A 15,866-nucleotide genomic window follows, 5' to 3' on the forward strand; every position below is an offset into this window, starting at 1 on the left:
CTGTTGGGAGGTTCCTTTGCAAAAAAAAAAAAAAAAAAAAAAAAGTATTGGTAAGTCACACATTATTAGACTTTGGCCTCACAGCTCTCTGGTGCCTTGATGAGATTTGGAAGTTTGATCTCTCTACCTCTTCACTGTATGCTCATTTGTCTTGCATTCAAATTTTAAAATGAAATTTAAATTATACTTAATGAAGTTCTTCTTTGTCCAGGGTTTTTGCTTGTAGGAGTGGGGATAGAACCCAGGGTCACATGCATGACAGGGAAGTGCTCCACCCTAAGCTATGTCCCCAGCCCTGCTACAGTCTTTTTCTAACTAATGGGCAGACAGAACACATAACACACACCAAAATCCAGAAGCCTTTCATTCTAGAATGTTTTCTCATTTGCATTTGGCTCTGCACATGTGATGCTGTAAGAATTCACTGTCCTTCACAAAGAGTTGTGAATTCCTAATGACCCAACACCCTTTCTCAATGCCCAGACTCCTCTATACTGCCCTTGATGATGGCAAGTCTTAAGAAGAGCAGGAACCCAGACAGGAATGTCCTTCAGCCTCATGAACACATTTGAGTCTGTCTGTCCCTGTCCTGCAAGAGCAGATCCTTCTAGAGTCCCACAGCAACTCGGCTTCCAAAGTAGCTCCAGCAACAGCCTTACTGGATCCCTCTGTCTGTTTCTCCTTTGATTCTCGGCTTCTTCCCCTATTGTTGGCTCATTTCTCCCCGCTACCCTACACCGGTACCCACTCCTTTCCTCTCTGCCTTTGGCTTCCTCTTGCTTCACTCACAGCTTTTGCATACTCTGTCCTGTGTTTCTGTTCTGCTCTGACAGTGAATGAGACTGTATGTCAAAGGCCTTCCTAGGTAATATCTGGGAGTTCGGTTGGTCTTGGTCCAATTCAAATCATCCCTATGGGGTGGGTCCAAGGGGTATGACCCTGTATCCTGCTAGTGGCTATCTCTGTGATAGCTATACCAGGATCACACACAGAACTATATAATCTGTATGTCTGTGTATGATTTGGTGGATAATAAGGAAATGATACTAAATACATTTGCCTACTTGATGTGAGAAAGCTTCAGATGACTTGGAGTCCACAGGAGGAAAAACAACAGGAACAAAATATTATTGGTGTTGAAAGAAAGGATGGAGGAACTATTTAGTTGGTGAAATAAGACAGCTCAGGAAATCACGGTGGGCTGGCTGGAGGCTGGGTCCAAACTATGAACCAGCCTGGGGCCCCAAAGAGGACTGGAACCTGGATGGTGTGAGACCTAAGTTCTGCTGGGAAGAGGCCTCTGTTTTGTGACTCAACTGTGTTCAGGTTTTTGGCAACTCTCTAAAAATTGTTCTTCTCTTCTATAACCAGGAAGGACTTGCTGGCATCTTCTCAGCTCCAGGCTAAGTTGTAAACTTTGCTCCTCTAATCCATTCCCATGCGGAACCAGAGGAAGCTTACTCTTACAGTGTGTATCTTCCATAAGCATTTGTTAAGAACACAAAACACGTTGCTATCAAAATGCTCTTAAAGATTTTATTTTATTTTTTCCCCCAAATCCCAGCTGCTCAGGAGGCTGAAGAAGGAGGATCATGAGTTCAGAGCCAGCCTCGGCAAAAGTGAGGAGCTAAGCAATTCAGTGAGATCCTGTCTCTACATAAAATACAAAATAGGGCTGGGGATATGGCTCAGTGGTTGAGTGGCCCTGAGTTTAATCCCTGGTACCAAAACAAACAAACAAAAAACAAAAAGCAAAATAAAACTAGGTTTACCACGCACTCTGTGGAGATTATCATGGAGTAGTTTATTGATACTTCCGTAGGCTGAGATGTTACTTTTGGACAGCATTCTGGATTTCTTACAGTCCCTGTCTTCCCATATTCCTTACATAGAGGTGGACTTGAACAAGTCTATCGAGTGGAGTGTTCATAGTTCTGGAAGATTCTTTTCTCTGAAGAGGCACTTCTGAAGTGATCTGGCATTTTCAGTTCCCTCTGTGACATTAATATTAGAACTTTCAATCACATCCGGAAGAGAGCTTTCTTTCCCCACTCTCCTTTATCCTTTATTAAACCTTGTGATTTTAATCCTAGATCATTGTAAAATTTAAAATAGGAGGCAAACCCAACAGAAGAAGCAAATATTTATTGTGCGCCTTTACTAGAGATATATAGCCTGGGTGTACTATAGCTACTCAGTAATTTTTAATTTTTAAAAGACCCATTTTTTCATTCAAGTTGAAAACATTACAGTGACTATCTAGCTGGCAGCATTGACATCAGGCTACCTAATTCGTCCTTTTCCCATATATTTTATGTTTGAATATTTTCATACTTTTGTTTTTGGTTCAAATAGTCACCTCTGAACACTTCTGCCATCACATTGCTTCTCGATTCGGGTATCTTCAGAGCTCTCCTCTTACCTACTGCTCACCTGCACCCTCTCCTGCATAGATCTCCTGGCCTGCCAGGTGTCTGTCCCTGTCCTCCATATTGGTTAGGCCATCCTGCCCAGGTTCCTGGAACACAGAGGAGGCCCTGCCCTCTTTGGGACTCTGTGCTGCTTCTCTTGTAAAGCTTATTTCCCTCTCCCTACAACTGTCCAAATCCTACTCTTGTTCCTTGAGGTTCAGACCCAGTCTTTCCTGTTCGCAGGAAGGCTCCCAAGTGCCTTATTGATAAATAAGATCGTCCCTGACCTCAAGCAGCGTACAGCTGAGTGCAGGAGGCAGATAAGTCAGCAGATAATGATGCTGGGCTGCCCAGTCTTTTTCACTTAATAAAACACAGAGAAAATAACTATGTTCACCTTGGCACCTGAGGTCTGCTTGTACCTGGAGGCTTCAACAGCTCCAGGTCCCACTCAGCTACTCCAAAAGATGAAAGGCTCTTAAGTGTGTTCTTCCTCCAATCACGATGTGTAGAGCACACCAGCTTGGAAACTTGGGGTGATGCTACCGTGTGCGAAATGTACTGGTAGGTGCCGGATCACTGGGCAGTGGGTACTTCTCCCAGGTTTGGGGCAAGGGAGGGCTTCCTGGACAGGTGACAACAAGTTCAATCTTGAAGGATGTTAAAGAGGGCAGTGGAGTGGGGGTGGAGAGGGAGTGTGCCAGAGGCCATTGCATGTGCCCTGTATGGAGAGGTCAGCATGGCTCAGCTTAAGGGGTGGTTAAAAGGCAGCCCTAGTGGTGAGATGAGGTGGGTCCTGGTTCCTCCAGCCAGACTTTGATCTCTTGAGGGTCAAGATCACATTTTTACAATCCTGGGTTTTTGGAACTGTTGATCCCTAGATGGAGGCTCAATACAGCGTCATTGTTTGGTAGAAAAGTTTCTACCAGTGATACTGTTGTGACAGTAGCCATGAGAGAGAACAGTCTCTTTGTGAAGCCATGCCAGCATGAGAGATGTTTTCTAGAGTTTGTATGAGTCTCACTTAAGCTGAAAGACCTGAGGCTTATGCTTATCTCGCCCCTTGGATTTCCGGGACAAACTTTTGGTCTAGCTTGAAAGAATGCCCAACTGTGCTTTTTTATTCTGATGTTGGTTGGTATTTACCCTACATTTTCAGTCTCATGCGCTGCCTCTCTGTATTCCAACCTGCCACACTGGAGCTAGCTAGCTACAGATCCTGGGCTCCATCACCAGATGGCTTTCTGTTTGCTTCTCTAAGGGGGAGGCTGTGGCGGGGATCAGAGGGTAGAGGAAGGAGAGTGACTTCCTGCTTTTGCCTCCCCCTAACAAGTGTGGCAGTTGATGCAGGTGGTTGGCAACAGATGCAGGCGGTTGCCAGAGCAGTGGGGGAGGGCAAGCCCTACTTCCTGCTGTTCAGGTTTTTCAAGCTTCCAGAACCAACATCAAGAGTCCATCCGCAGAGGTGAGCTCAGGGTCACCAGCACAGAAGCTTCTGATCCTTGGGAATCCATCCTGCTTCCTCTTTGTTCTTATTTGTTCTTCAGGTCCCTCTTTCTCTTTTTTCCCCCCAACTAGGTTCTTCCAGTCCTCCCAAAACCTTTGCACCCAACCCCCTGTATTATAGTCACTCTGTCCAAAATACCTAAAATTGTCTTCCTGCTCCTTCTCTTTCTCCCCCTTCCCCTTATCTCCTTCCTAGTTTTCTGCCTCCTCCTCTCCTCTTCTTTCCATCTTCTCTTTTTCTCCCTCCCTCCTCTTCAGCTTCCTCATTTTCTCCTCCTCCTCTTCCTGACTGAAATCCAATACACTTACCTGTAGGGTTAAGTATGTTCAGTTGCCCTAAAAGAATGTAAAAAAAAAAAAATCTGAGATTTTCCAGATACCTAGAACTGCAGCATTGATGGTCATGGTCCTGGGTATATTAGATGAGTCAAGGTTTTTATCCTGTTTGAAATGTATTGATAGAGTAGCAGGGTTGGACTCCTTAGGTTGGTTTTATGCATGGATGGATTTCAGATGCATAGCTGTTGATCCAACACCTTTTACAAGTACCAAATTCACAAAGGAAAAACCAACAAAAACAGAATCCAAAGCTCGTAATTCTCTGGCACACTGTTCTCTCCATTATGCCTTCTGAGCATACATCAAATATAATAAAAACAAGTGAATCAGCTTTAATGATGTAGCTGTCACAGCTTGGGAGAGAGGGTGTTCCCAGCAAGATGGATTCTCTTTTGTTTTAGGGTTTCCTTGAAAAACTTCAGCAATGCCTTGTACACATTATGTAAACTTCGATGGCCAAGGCATTTAAATACGATAAGATCTTATGATTCCATCACTGGGGGGCACACAATCTGGCTTTTGTCTGAATAATCCAGTAGGTACATTTATCCCAGTGATATAAATGTGATTTAGGACAGGCATCTTTCATGAGCCAAGGTGAGAGGAAGCAGAATAAAAATTAAGAATAATTTAGCTCTCTGCTGTTCTTCATCTGTATGGACCTTAATTTCCGTGTAGAGTTGAATTGCAAATGTGGTAGTTGGTTCCATTTGCATTCCCTTTCATTGATTTCTGGGACAGCATGTGCCCTGTCTGATGACAGGAGAGAAATTGTTACTACATCTGAAACATTTTGCAGCTAGCAAAGGGTCCATAGACTCTTATGGCCCATCAGGGTCCCAGGTCCACTATATTTTTTTGGATGAAAGTCATTGAATGCACTGTCTACCAATTAAAATATGATGTCTTCTACCACCTCTACATACATCATTTAAAAAGCCAGGGAGAAACTCCTGAAGTGATGCCTCTTGTAGATTGTATACTTCAAAAAGTTCCAACTAGAGCCTGTAGTGGAAGACTCCAGAATCACATTTATAAATGCTCATAAATGATGCAAGTCTGATTGTTAATGCATGGATGAGGGGCAGAGTAGAAAAGAACTAGAGATCCTGAGCTTGATTTCTTAGAGACTGATTGATATAGACATGGCCCCACCAGCAAACACTTACCATCAAAGAGATAAATGGCAAAGATTCATTTCCTGTGTGGTATCTGCTTTTAGCTCAAATGTCATTTCCAGGAAGGCTTCCCTGCCCAGAGGATCTGATTAATGACCCCATCCTATCTGCTGTCCCAACATGGTGTACTGTGGTTTAATTACTTACCAATGTCTTCCACTAGTCTGTGAACGCTCCATGGTGAGGCACCAGCTGCCTCTGTAATCACAGGCCTCAGAAAAAGTGGATGGAATAATGAAAATGTTGGAAAGGAGAGCTACCACGTGGCAGCTTTTTTGGGGACAGACTATAGAATGGTGAGGTTATAGGCAGAACTTCTTGTCAATAATTCCACTGACAGTGTGAAATAAAGGTCAGGAGAAGGTAAACCAAGACACTGCAAAGGTGGAGAAGAAACAAACAAACAAACAAAAAAGGTGATAGAAGGGAAATCATCATGGAAAAGATAAAACAAGGAGAAAGAAATCTATAGGACTCCATGGGGTTTGGATCGACGGTCTTTGATTGTTAATTGAACAGATGTAGTTGGAAAAATTCAATATTTTGTACTTTGCAAAAGTAAGATGAATCACCAATTCACACCCACACCTGGGAAGCCTGTATTCCTGAGTATTTTGATTGGTTAGGACACTAGTTGAATTCTACTCTTCCCTGAGCAATGGGGTGAATAGTCTGATACAAGTTTAACCATATGGTCCTTCTGCTGCCAGTTGAAGTAGTGACAAAGTATCAAATAGATCCCCAAAGCAAGGCAGTTGTTTTGTTTTTGTTTGCTTTTTGTCCTGGCTGTGAGCTTTGCCACTAACCAGAGCTTAGGAGGAATTTCTGCTGTCTTTCTGAATAAGTCAGCCAGGCTGTAACTGAAGCTTATCTGTCCTCTTTCCTTTCCTTTCTCCTCTTGACATATGTCTCTAACATATGGTTTCTAATCTTCACAAATAGGAAAAAAATGGAGAAGAGGGGGAGAAATACATCTTTTTACTATTCATCCACACAACAAGATTTTGCCCATTGCTAAAGAAGGAAGAAAGGCAATGGAGTATCATACAGCCTCTGGAATCAAACAGACCTGGATTTGAATTCTGACTTGGCCATTTACTACTTGCCTAAATTACTATTTGCATCTGCCAAATTACTTAATTTCTCAGGTCTCAAGTTTCTTCCTCTATAAGGATTATGATAGTTACTTGTGCTGTTTGGTCTTTTGGCCCATCCTGTGGAAGTAGCTTGGGAACTTTCTCTCAAAAGGCAATGCTTGGGGCTGGGGCTGGGGCTCAGTGGCAGAGAGCTTGCCTCACACACATGAGACAGTAGGTTCGATCACCTCATAAAATAAATAAAGATATTGTGTCCAAAAAAAAAAAATAAGAGTTTTTAAAAAAGGCAATGCTCTCTTCATCTGCAAGGAGTAGTTTGCTTGTCTGTCATGAAGACGAAGTTCAGAAAACAGCGTTTCAAAGATCGAAAACTAATAGACAACGTTATTCAGAAGTTTTTATTCCCCAACAAAATTCCTTTACTTTAGTCTCAAGATAACAGTAATTAATAATCAGTTAGGACATGCGTGGGTTTCTTGGCTCTCATACTCAGGTTTCTCTCCATGACAGTTAAACTATTTTAGAAGTCCGAGGAGACACATGACACCCACTTCCTCTGGTCTCTCACTGATTTAGGGGGAGCACTGCATAGCAAGGCCTAGGATTGTCTACTCCTAGATGTTTTAAGCATGATATATCCAACAATGTGTCAGGTGTATCCTGGAATGGTTTGTCTTTATTGTTTACATCCGACATGAAATCTGTCACCAACTTGCTATGTGGCAATGTGTGTGCCATATAATATAAGAAACCAGGCTCTACTTCCCTAAGTAGAGAGCAAAGTTGTCATTGGGTATTATGACTGTTATGCACAAGTCATGTCTACAGTGCTGGAGAGTGGACAAAACCTGTCTGCTCCTCCTCAGTCAGTGGGGAACCATGGGAAGAGGGGTGTCATGTGTTGCCTTGCACTTTTAAAACAGTTTAACAGTCATGGGGAGAAACCTAAACATGAGAGAATCAAGATGCCTGCACATGTCAAAGCTGATTATTAATTACTGTTATCTTGAGACAAAAATAAAATAATTATGTTGGAAAGTATAAACTCATTCTGATTGATGTTTTCTCTTAGTTTTCAATATTTGAATTACTGTTTTCTGAAAAGAATCTATTACCTTGGGAGATTGGCACGGACAAGTCTGTCTCCTTGATCTTTTGCCCCTCTACTCCCTGCAAATTATCTTGCAGGGTTGTTGTAAGCTTTATTGTACCACCAAAGACAACACATCCTTTGTGTTTGAACCGAGATCTATCGCTTACCGGCCTGTGACCTTGGGTAAACTTTTTAAACTTCTCTGTGCTCTAGTTTCCTCACGGGAAAAAATGGGAGTTAAAATATGAGAGGATGCAATTAAAGATGTAACATGGGGCTTGGCATATAGTAAGTATCCAAAAGATGGTGTGCCCACGGGTAGTTACTATTAAGTCACGATGCTCACAGACACTACAAAAAAGGAGGGTCAGCCCACCCAGGTTTTTATGGATGATTTCCTATTTGGTTCTAAAATTAACTTCAAACTTCATGAAAAGGTGATAGATTAGGGCTCAGGAGAAAGGGGCAAAACTGCGTGGCCTAACGGGAAAACTAGGGGCATGAGCACCCGAATGATATGCATTTAAATCCTAGCCCTGTTTCCTCGTCCTAGGGGTTTAAGTCAATCTTTCCAGTCCCCTCTTCCTCATCGGTGAGTTGGAGACAGCGATGTCCCCCGCTGGGGCTGTCAGTGAGATGCCCGGAACCCCAGGGCCTGGAAGCTGACCCTGGATTAGGGCCGGGACTTGTCCCTGGGAATGCGGACCAGGGATGCGACCGGCGCTGAGGGAAGGGGTGGAACTCGCGGGCAGCCCGGGGCTGTCCAGTCGCGCGCCCAGGCGGAGGCCAAGCTCTGCCTCGGCCTTTGTTGGCGGCGGGAGCTGCCTCCGCACACGCCGCACAGGACCAAAGCCAGCTGAGGCGGCGGGGAGTGCGCCGAGCACCGGAGCCCTGGCGCGGGGAGCGAGGCACTGCTAGGACCATGCTGTGACGCCCAGTGCCCGGGAAAGATCTCAGGAGAGTTATATAGGCAGAGCGACGGTCAGCCTGGCGGGCCACTGGCGCGGCGGCGGGCGGCCAATGGCGGGCGGGGTCGCGGGCTGGGCGGGGCGGAGCCGCGGCGGGAGAGCGGGGCGAGGTGGCGGTGGCGGTGGCGGTGGCGGCGGCGGCGGCCACAGCAGCTCTGCCTGCGGCCGCTGCGGGAGCGCCGGCGCCAGCGGCAGGTGAGTGGCTCTGGGCTGCGGAGGCGCGCGGCGGCCTGGCGGCGGAAGCTCAGGGCGGCTGCGCGGAGGGAGCGGGTTGAGGGGCGGCGCCGGCGGCCCAGCTCTGCGGCGCCGCGTTTGCGGGAGATCCACCTGCTGGTAACGGAGCCGCGGGCGCTGGGGCCCGGCCGGGAGCTGGTGCTCCGGGAGGTGCTCTCGCCTCTGGCGCGCGGGGCTGGGCCTTGGGGGCGCGGCGCGGGCCTGGACGCCTTCCTAGCATCTCCCTGCATTGCGCGGGGGTGGCGGATTTGCAGTGAAGTGACGACCTGGTGGTCAGGGGTGAGAGAGCACCTCCCCCCCCAGTGCCCCAGGCCTCAGCTCCCTGTCCGGACGGGGCCGAGCGGGACCCCGAGGCTGGGGCCAGGTGACATCTGGAAGGCGAGCTCTCGTGGCTGGCCCCAGTGCCGCTCGCAGGACCCTGCTTCCTGGAGTCCTCGCGGTGCTCGCCTTCCGCACCAAGAGCCACGGGCTCTCGTCCCAGAGGCTGCTGTGCCTTTTGCTGTCAGACGAGGTCTTGATAAAAGGACGGCACAGCCCTTCGTTGGAAGAGAGAAGTCTAAATTTAGAATCAGATAATAGGTGTGGTTGATTTCTTTTGCTGAATGTTTTTTAAAAAAAATAGGTGATTAACAGGTTAGTGTGAGATAGGTTTCTTTAACCCGCAAGAGTTAAATGTGAAAACGCACTGGACGACGAAATTATGTAAGCTGTATTAAAGAAAAAGATCGATCCCTTTATAAAGGGAAAACAACACGATTTTAACATAATTGTGGTGGTAAAGTTATCAAAGCTTACGTCATGGTTTTCATTGATTGTGGATATCCGGATTGTGCCTTCTGTTCTTCAGGCACCTCTGTCTGTGGCATGCTGATTAAGGAATATGCCAAATGTTCAGCAAAGTGTTCTCCCAGCCATGGAGCATGCTAAATATTTCAGTGAACACTTTAAAAGGTTTTGAATCCAGCAGTACAAGACTAACGACGTAAGATTGTTAAGTCTGTTAACCAAACAGATTTTTCATCAGGAGGTCAGGAGTTGAAAGTTCCATTCATCTTTGGGAGGCTAGAGAAATGACAAGTAATTTTAGCCACTACTTGTGTGTGTGCGCCTGCGTGTGTGATTTAAAGATTCAAATGTGTTAAGTGAGAGTATTCAGGTGTTAGATTAAAATGTTTGCATATGTGGACACTGATAAAAATGTGGGTCACCTGTGTCTGACAAGCCAGCCTGATACTGCCTGTGGTGATTTAAGAGCTTGTAGCTCATTAGTTTTGCTCTCATCTGGAGATTTCATTCACTTGTGCTTCGCAGTTAAACTTCATTAGTTTAGAAATCCTAATTAAAAATGTATGACTACATTCTTGCCGAGTGAAAGGCTCTCATATTTTTCTTGTGAAATTTCAGGTCTTATTAGTAAAATTCATTATAAGTATCTTCTTCAAACCTGAGTTTGCTAATTTCTTGAAACCAGTATTTAATTTTCCTTATGTTTTTCATGTATTATGGATCGCATAGCTATAGTCGATTTTAATTTTAGAGTTTGCCTTCACACATTTGTACTGAATTTTTAAAAATTTTTTAATGTTTTTTTTAATTTTTATTTTATTTTTTTAGTTTTCGGTGAACACAACATCTTTGTTTGTATGTGGTGCTGAGGATCGAACCCGGTCCGCACACATGCCAGGCGAGCGCGCCACCACTTGAGCCACATCCCCAGCCCTGTACTGAATTTTATGCAGATTTTTCCCTACTTAATAAAACAGTATTTTGAAATATCCTTATTCGATGATTCTGTTTCTCTGTTTCTCCATTAGTGAGTGTTTACTCTAATGACCTGTATATTTTTTAGATCTCTTACTAGAAAAAAATCCTTTCTGAAGTAAAATATGGCTAAGTGCATAGCAACAGAAAGTTGCAAGCATTTTTGTGTAATGTCATACCAGGATGAGAATTCCAAGTTATATAATTCACTCCATTATCACCTCTATTTTTATAATCAGAACTCATTGTTGGGTGCTTATTGATTTCAGACAATTAGATGTTCTATGGAATTTTAAATTATAGGATTTTTTTGCCACAAAGATTTTGATTCTAAGCGGTTCAGTATTAAGTTATCTTGACTATAGAAAGGTCAACACATTTGGTTTAGCAGTGATAACTTTATGTGATAATGTCTTTGTGCTCAGGTAGTAAGAGGAACCAATGGAGTGGGGTTTAGTATTTTTAGAATGATATATGGAAATAAGAGCTGCTGTCCAAAGCCGGGAAACAGGCATGCTTTGTTGGGAGTTCTGGGGTGGGGAACTAGCCAAAAGCTGCAGGAAGTGAGAAATTTGTTAAAAGTTGTATGTTTAGACTTTGAAAATTACTGTGAATTTTGCAACTTTTACCATAATGAATCCATATTTGTTCTAGAATATAAAACATTTTTGAGATTCACACTTACAGTTGGGTAAAATTAACATTTTGGGAAGATCGTCCAGTTTAACCTGAGACTTCCAGTATCCCTGGCTCTTCTCTTTATACTGCTGTACTACAGGTGGCTGAATTTGAGGGGCAAAGTGTTTGAACTTTGGGATCATACAAATCTAGCTTTTCTCTTTATGTTGATTTCTTTGTGTGTAAAATAGTGTTAATGATGCCCATCTTGTAGGATTTTGTAAAGGTTTAGACCACATAATTGACCCAGCACATAGGAAAAATTCAGTGAGTTGTGGTTCTATTTGTCATTATTAGGTGTACCTGTGACCTTTACTAGTGGAGATTTCTAGTGGTATTCAGTGATTAAAAGTAGCTGAGGTGGTAGTTCTGAATTGCCTGCCATGGTCTTCCACTGAGAGAATTGCCCCTTGGGTTTGTTAGGCATTTTGGGGATGCATTAACTCACTCCACTAGAGTATCATTTAGTATATTGCCAAGAGCATCTTTGTGGTCCCTTCGAGGGAACCAGGAGTCCATGCACATCTCAGATTGCCTGACACACCCCTGGGGAATGGGACCGTTTATATGTACAGAAGACTGAAGGAGTGGCTGTTTGCTTCTATATTTTTATATATTAACATTTATTGGGAGCCTATTATGTGCTGGGCACTATACTTAAGTACTTGTAAGGACCTCATTTCTTTTCATTTTCTCAGCAGTTTTGTTAGATTGGTGGTGATCTCCCAAATTTCCTGACTTAAAACAATGTGAAGTGATAGGCCCTGGCTGATAAGGTAGGGCCTGGATTGCTGCATTTTCTAAATGCTAATTATTCTGAATTTACCCCCTAGGAATTAGGTTAGTCACTGGGAAGACTGAGGTTATTTTGCGATGATGATGAACAGTAATAATAACTCTAGGCTTTTTACTATTTATGACAATATGTGAAAGATAATATGTGAAAGACAAGTGCTTTTCTCATTTTATAGGTGAACCTTGGAGTAAGTAATGTCAGACCTGGATCTAGGACCCAGGTCTTTTGACTCTTCTATATTGTTTGTCAGTTTTCACAAATATACATGTGTGTGTGTGTGTGTGTGTGTGTGTGTGTGTGTTTCTAAATATTTCTTGTTACTGTGCCATAGGAAAACTGGGGAGAGTCAAGATTGTTACTCAGGAGCCATTGTATGATCACTAGAGTCTCCTAAGCCCTGTAACTTCTTCATGTAAATAAGACACCGGAAGTTTCTTTTCACAGACATAACCAAACCAGTGAAGAAGGAATATCATTTGAAACTTTTTCCTTGGAGGGGAAAGACCATAATTCTGGTATATGGAATGTGTAGTTGGGAGGTAGGACAGCTTAGCCCTGCCAAAAATCCATTCAGAGTGGGGTAACAGTGAAGAAACCTGTGCTCTGCATTATTGAACAAGTTTTCTTTCTCTTCTCCCACTGATAGGGAGAAAACAGCCCAAGACAGGAGCACATGAAGACGGCGAAGACAATCCTGAGTAGCAATTGTGAATGGTATTCTTGCTAGACACCTTCTGCCTGAGCATCCGAAATGAACCTTTTGCATTGATTGTTTTGATTGGCCTGGAGCCAGGAGTACTGGATTCAGTTGACTTCAGGCTAAAAAGAAAACAGTCTTGGTTGTCATCACAAACATATGAACCAGTGTGATGGTGAAATGAGATGAGGCTCCGAAATGGAACTGTAGCCACTGCTTTAGCATTTATCACGTCGTTCCTCACTTTATTTGGTATACTACATGGCAAAATGGGAAAGGTAGGGAAAATGTCTGCGGATATGTGCGTGAAATGTGGGGGCTTTTTGCTTTGTAAACGGTGCGCTGATGCTCAAGTTAAATATCCTAGCAACCTGCATTTGCTTGCTCTCTGCTGGCAGTTTCTTTTGACACAGAAATGCAATGTATTCTTGGACAGAGGAGACAGAATGTCTAATTCCAAAGGGGTTTGTTTTGTTTTCAATGTCTTATAATTGCACTTGGAGAAACAGATACTGATCAGTGGTTTACACTACACATGACAGCCAAGTTGAATAACAAAGACTTTTGTTTGGGTATTTTGTTTTATTTTTTAGCTAATCATCATAAATGTTTAATAAGCTTTCTTGTACTGGCTGTTGTGTAGAACACTTAAAAGGACACAATCAGTGCCTTCATGAAATTTACATGCCAATTATGCTAATGATTTGGTGCTGTGTAGTTAATGATTTAAACCACAGGCCTGGACTGATTGCTGCTTAGGCAAAAGCGTTTGAGAAGCGGGTGAGGAGACATGCTGATTGGAATATTAAAAGTTTTTTATTTAGACTATTGAACTGTGTTTTAAAGGAAAGTTATCTGTTCACTGCTAGAAATTGTTATATTGAGGAATAATTAATTTCTACCTTTCTTTTTTGAAGAGAGAATATTTGGAGTAAATTCCTTTCATTTGCTCCTTTCCTCATATTAATCTAAGGCTGTTGATGGCAAGAAAGATGGAGGTGTTGGGATTTATTTTATTAGTCAAGTTATAATATCATCATCACCTGGGCTATTTGAAGATGCTATTGCTGACATCATTGTATTGTCTCATGAAGAAATTGAAAAGATTGTTTCTTGACTCAGTTTTTTTGGTGTATGTTTGTTTCTGTATATAGATCTCTGTGTGTGCATATGTACTTCTGTGGATCTATGTATAAGCAAGTATAGTATTGTTTTCCCAGTGTTTGTCTTTCTCTTATTTGGGGAATGGACTCTTAGGGGGAAAACAAGAGAAATATTGCTGAAGGAAAGCTCTTTGTGTACAAATACAGACTTTTTAGATTTTAGTTTTTAATTGTACCAAATGAGAAGTATTAATCAGGAAGCATCTTGATTAATCAGATTATTAATCCTTGACATAAACAAAAGAAGTGACTGGCTGTGAAGGGTCTACCTCTGAGTAAGAGAATTGACTGTAACAGTAGTAGGTGGGTTTTTTCTTATCAGGAAACTTATCAGTTCAGAGATAGTAATAGATAAGCTCAACCCTTCTCCCTGTGTCTCATGTAAGAGCTCTAAAGTTTTGGAATCTCCAGGCCATTTGTCTTGTTTCTTAGGTAAAGGCATTAGAGGCATTATTATTAGCTTCTTATTAAGCTGTCTGTAGCATCAAAATTAATTCAAAGAATGTAAAGGATCTGTCTCTGTAGTATTAGACACACAGTCTGTTTTCTTTGATCATGGCTCTTTGAACAGCTCTGCATCGTCTGTGCCTACTCTTCTGCTGTTGTTCTGCTCAGTGTTTTGTCCAGACTTTGAGGGATCAGCACAGGCCTCCTGTTATGGTTGGGTGAAATCCCCTGTGTTGATTTGCTGTCGTTTATGTAACCACTCTTCACTGTTGAGCCCTTGGATTCTTTCTAGATAGTCCAGGCAGTCAGACAGCTTGGATTTTCCAGGGCAGGCCTGCTTTTAGATATTCAGTTCTACTACACACAAACCATGTGCTCTCATTTTTATTTTCAAAGTGTGATTTCAATAACCTTTGCCATTGCTGGACTAAGAGTTGTTATTTTTTATCATGGGCCTTTTACATGTACCTCGCCTGTGTCTAGCACTGTATTATATGCTGTGAACATGAAAAAAAAAAAAAGAAATGACATGTCTTTGAACAGGGACTGGCAGGAAAGAGGCATGTAAACATGTGTACCATCAGACAGAATTAGATAGAGGCAGTCACAGTGCCTGTCTAGTTCTAAACATTTGTATCTCATTTAATCCTCATAACAACCCTGTAAATATTTTCATGTCTTTTTTGTAGTTGGTAAAACCAAGGTAGAGTGGTTGAGGTACTTAATCAGAGTTATACAATAAGTGGTGGAGAAGTTTGAATTCAGGTAGATGATTTCAGAGCTTAGGCTCTGAGGTATTGGTCTACCACCTAGAAGAGCACAGAGGCTGCTAATTCTTCAGGTGTCTCACAGAGGAGGTAGAGTGTAAGTGATGAATGTGAAGGGCATGCCAGGCAGGGGAGGGGTCAGTGGACATACCAGATGCAGGCAGCTGCAGGTACATATATATTAGTAAATATATTTAGTAAATATTTGTGCATACAACTACAAGATCTGAAGGGGGGTAGACCAGTTATGCTTTGGAGTCATGAGACACTCACTATACCTGGCACATGGGATTCCTAGGCTGTCTTGAATTTAGTTGGTAATCATAGTACAGTTACTGTCCATCTTAATTCACCACTTGGAAGAATAAGAACTGACCCATGAGATTGGCAGAGGTTGATGAGGATGTCAGGAATCCTGCTAAGGAAGCTGGGAAGGGTACCAGTTTTAGCAGGTTACATAGGATTTCTACTTAAAAATAAGGCAGAATTCTAATTTCATGGGATGGCTAGTTTGGGAGGGTTATAGGTAGGCATTGTGAGGGTAGGACAAAAATAATTACATGTCTCACTTGCTGGTGGTGGTAGGGACCTAATGCACCTAATGTGCATTGGTTGACCACAATCGAGAAACCAGGCAAAACCAATTAAGTAGTCATAGATCCCTGGACCAGGACTGGTATTATATCTGGTATATCTGACCAGTGCTTGGTGGTTAATGCACGTTTAGTAAA

General features: G+C 42.9%; 1 long non-coding RNA gene across 1 annotated transcript; it reads left to right on the top strand.

The window, feature by feature from the left end:
• Positions 1-11,935: 11,935 nt before the first annotated feature.
• On the top strand, positions 11,936-12,793 carry LOC144255781 (uncharacterized). The gene is made up of 3 exons (XR_013343939.1): positions 11,936-12,041; positions 12,506-12,576; positions 12,708-12,793. It is a non-coding gene; the product is annotated as an uncharacterized LOC144255781 (long non-coding RNA).
• The last annotated feature ends 3,073 nt before the right edge of the window (positions 12,794-15,866 follow it).

The sequence above is a fragment of the Urocitellus parryii genome, chromosome 7 (assembly GCF_045843805.1).
Source record: "Urocitellus parryii isolate mUroPar1 chromosome 7, mUroPar1.hap1, whole genome shotgun sequence".
Taxonomy (NCBI): Eukaryota; Metazoa; Chordata; class Mammalia; order Rodentia; family Sciuridae; genus Urocitellus; species Urocitellus parryii.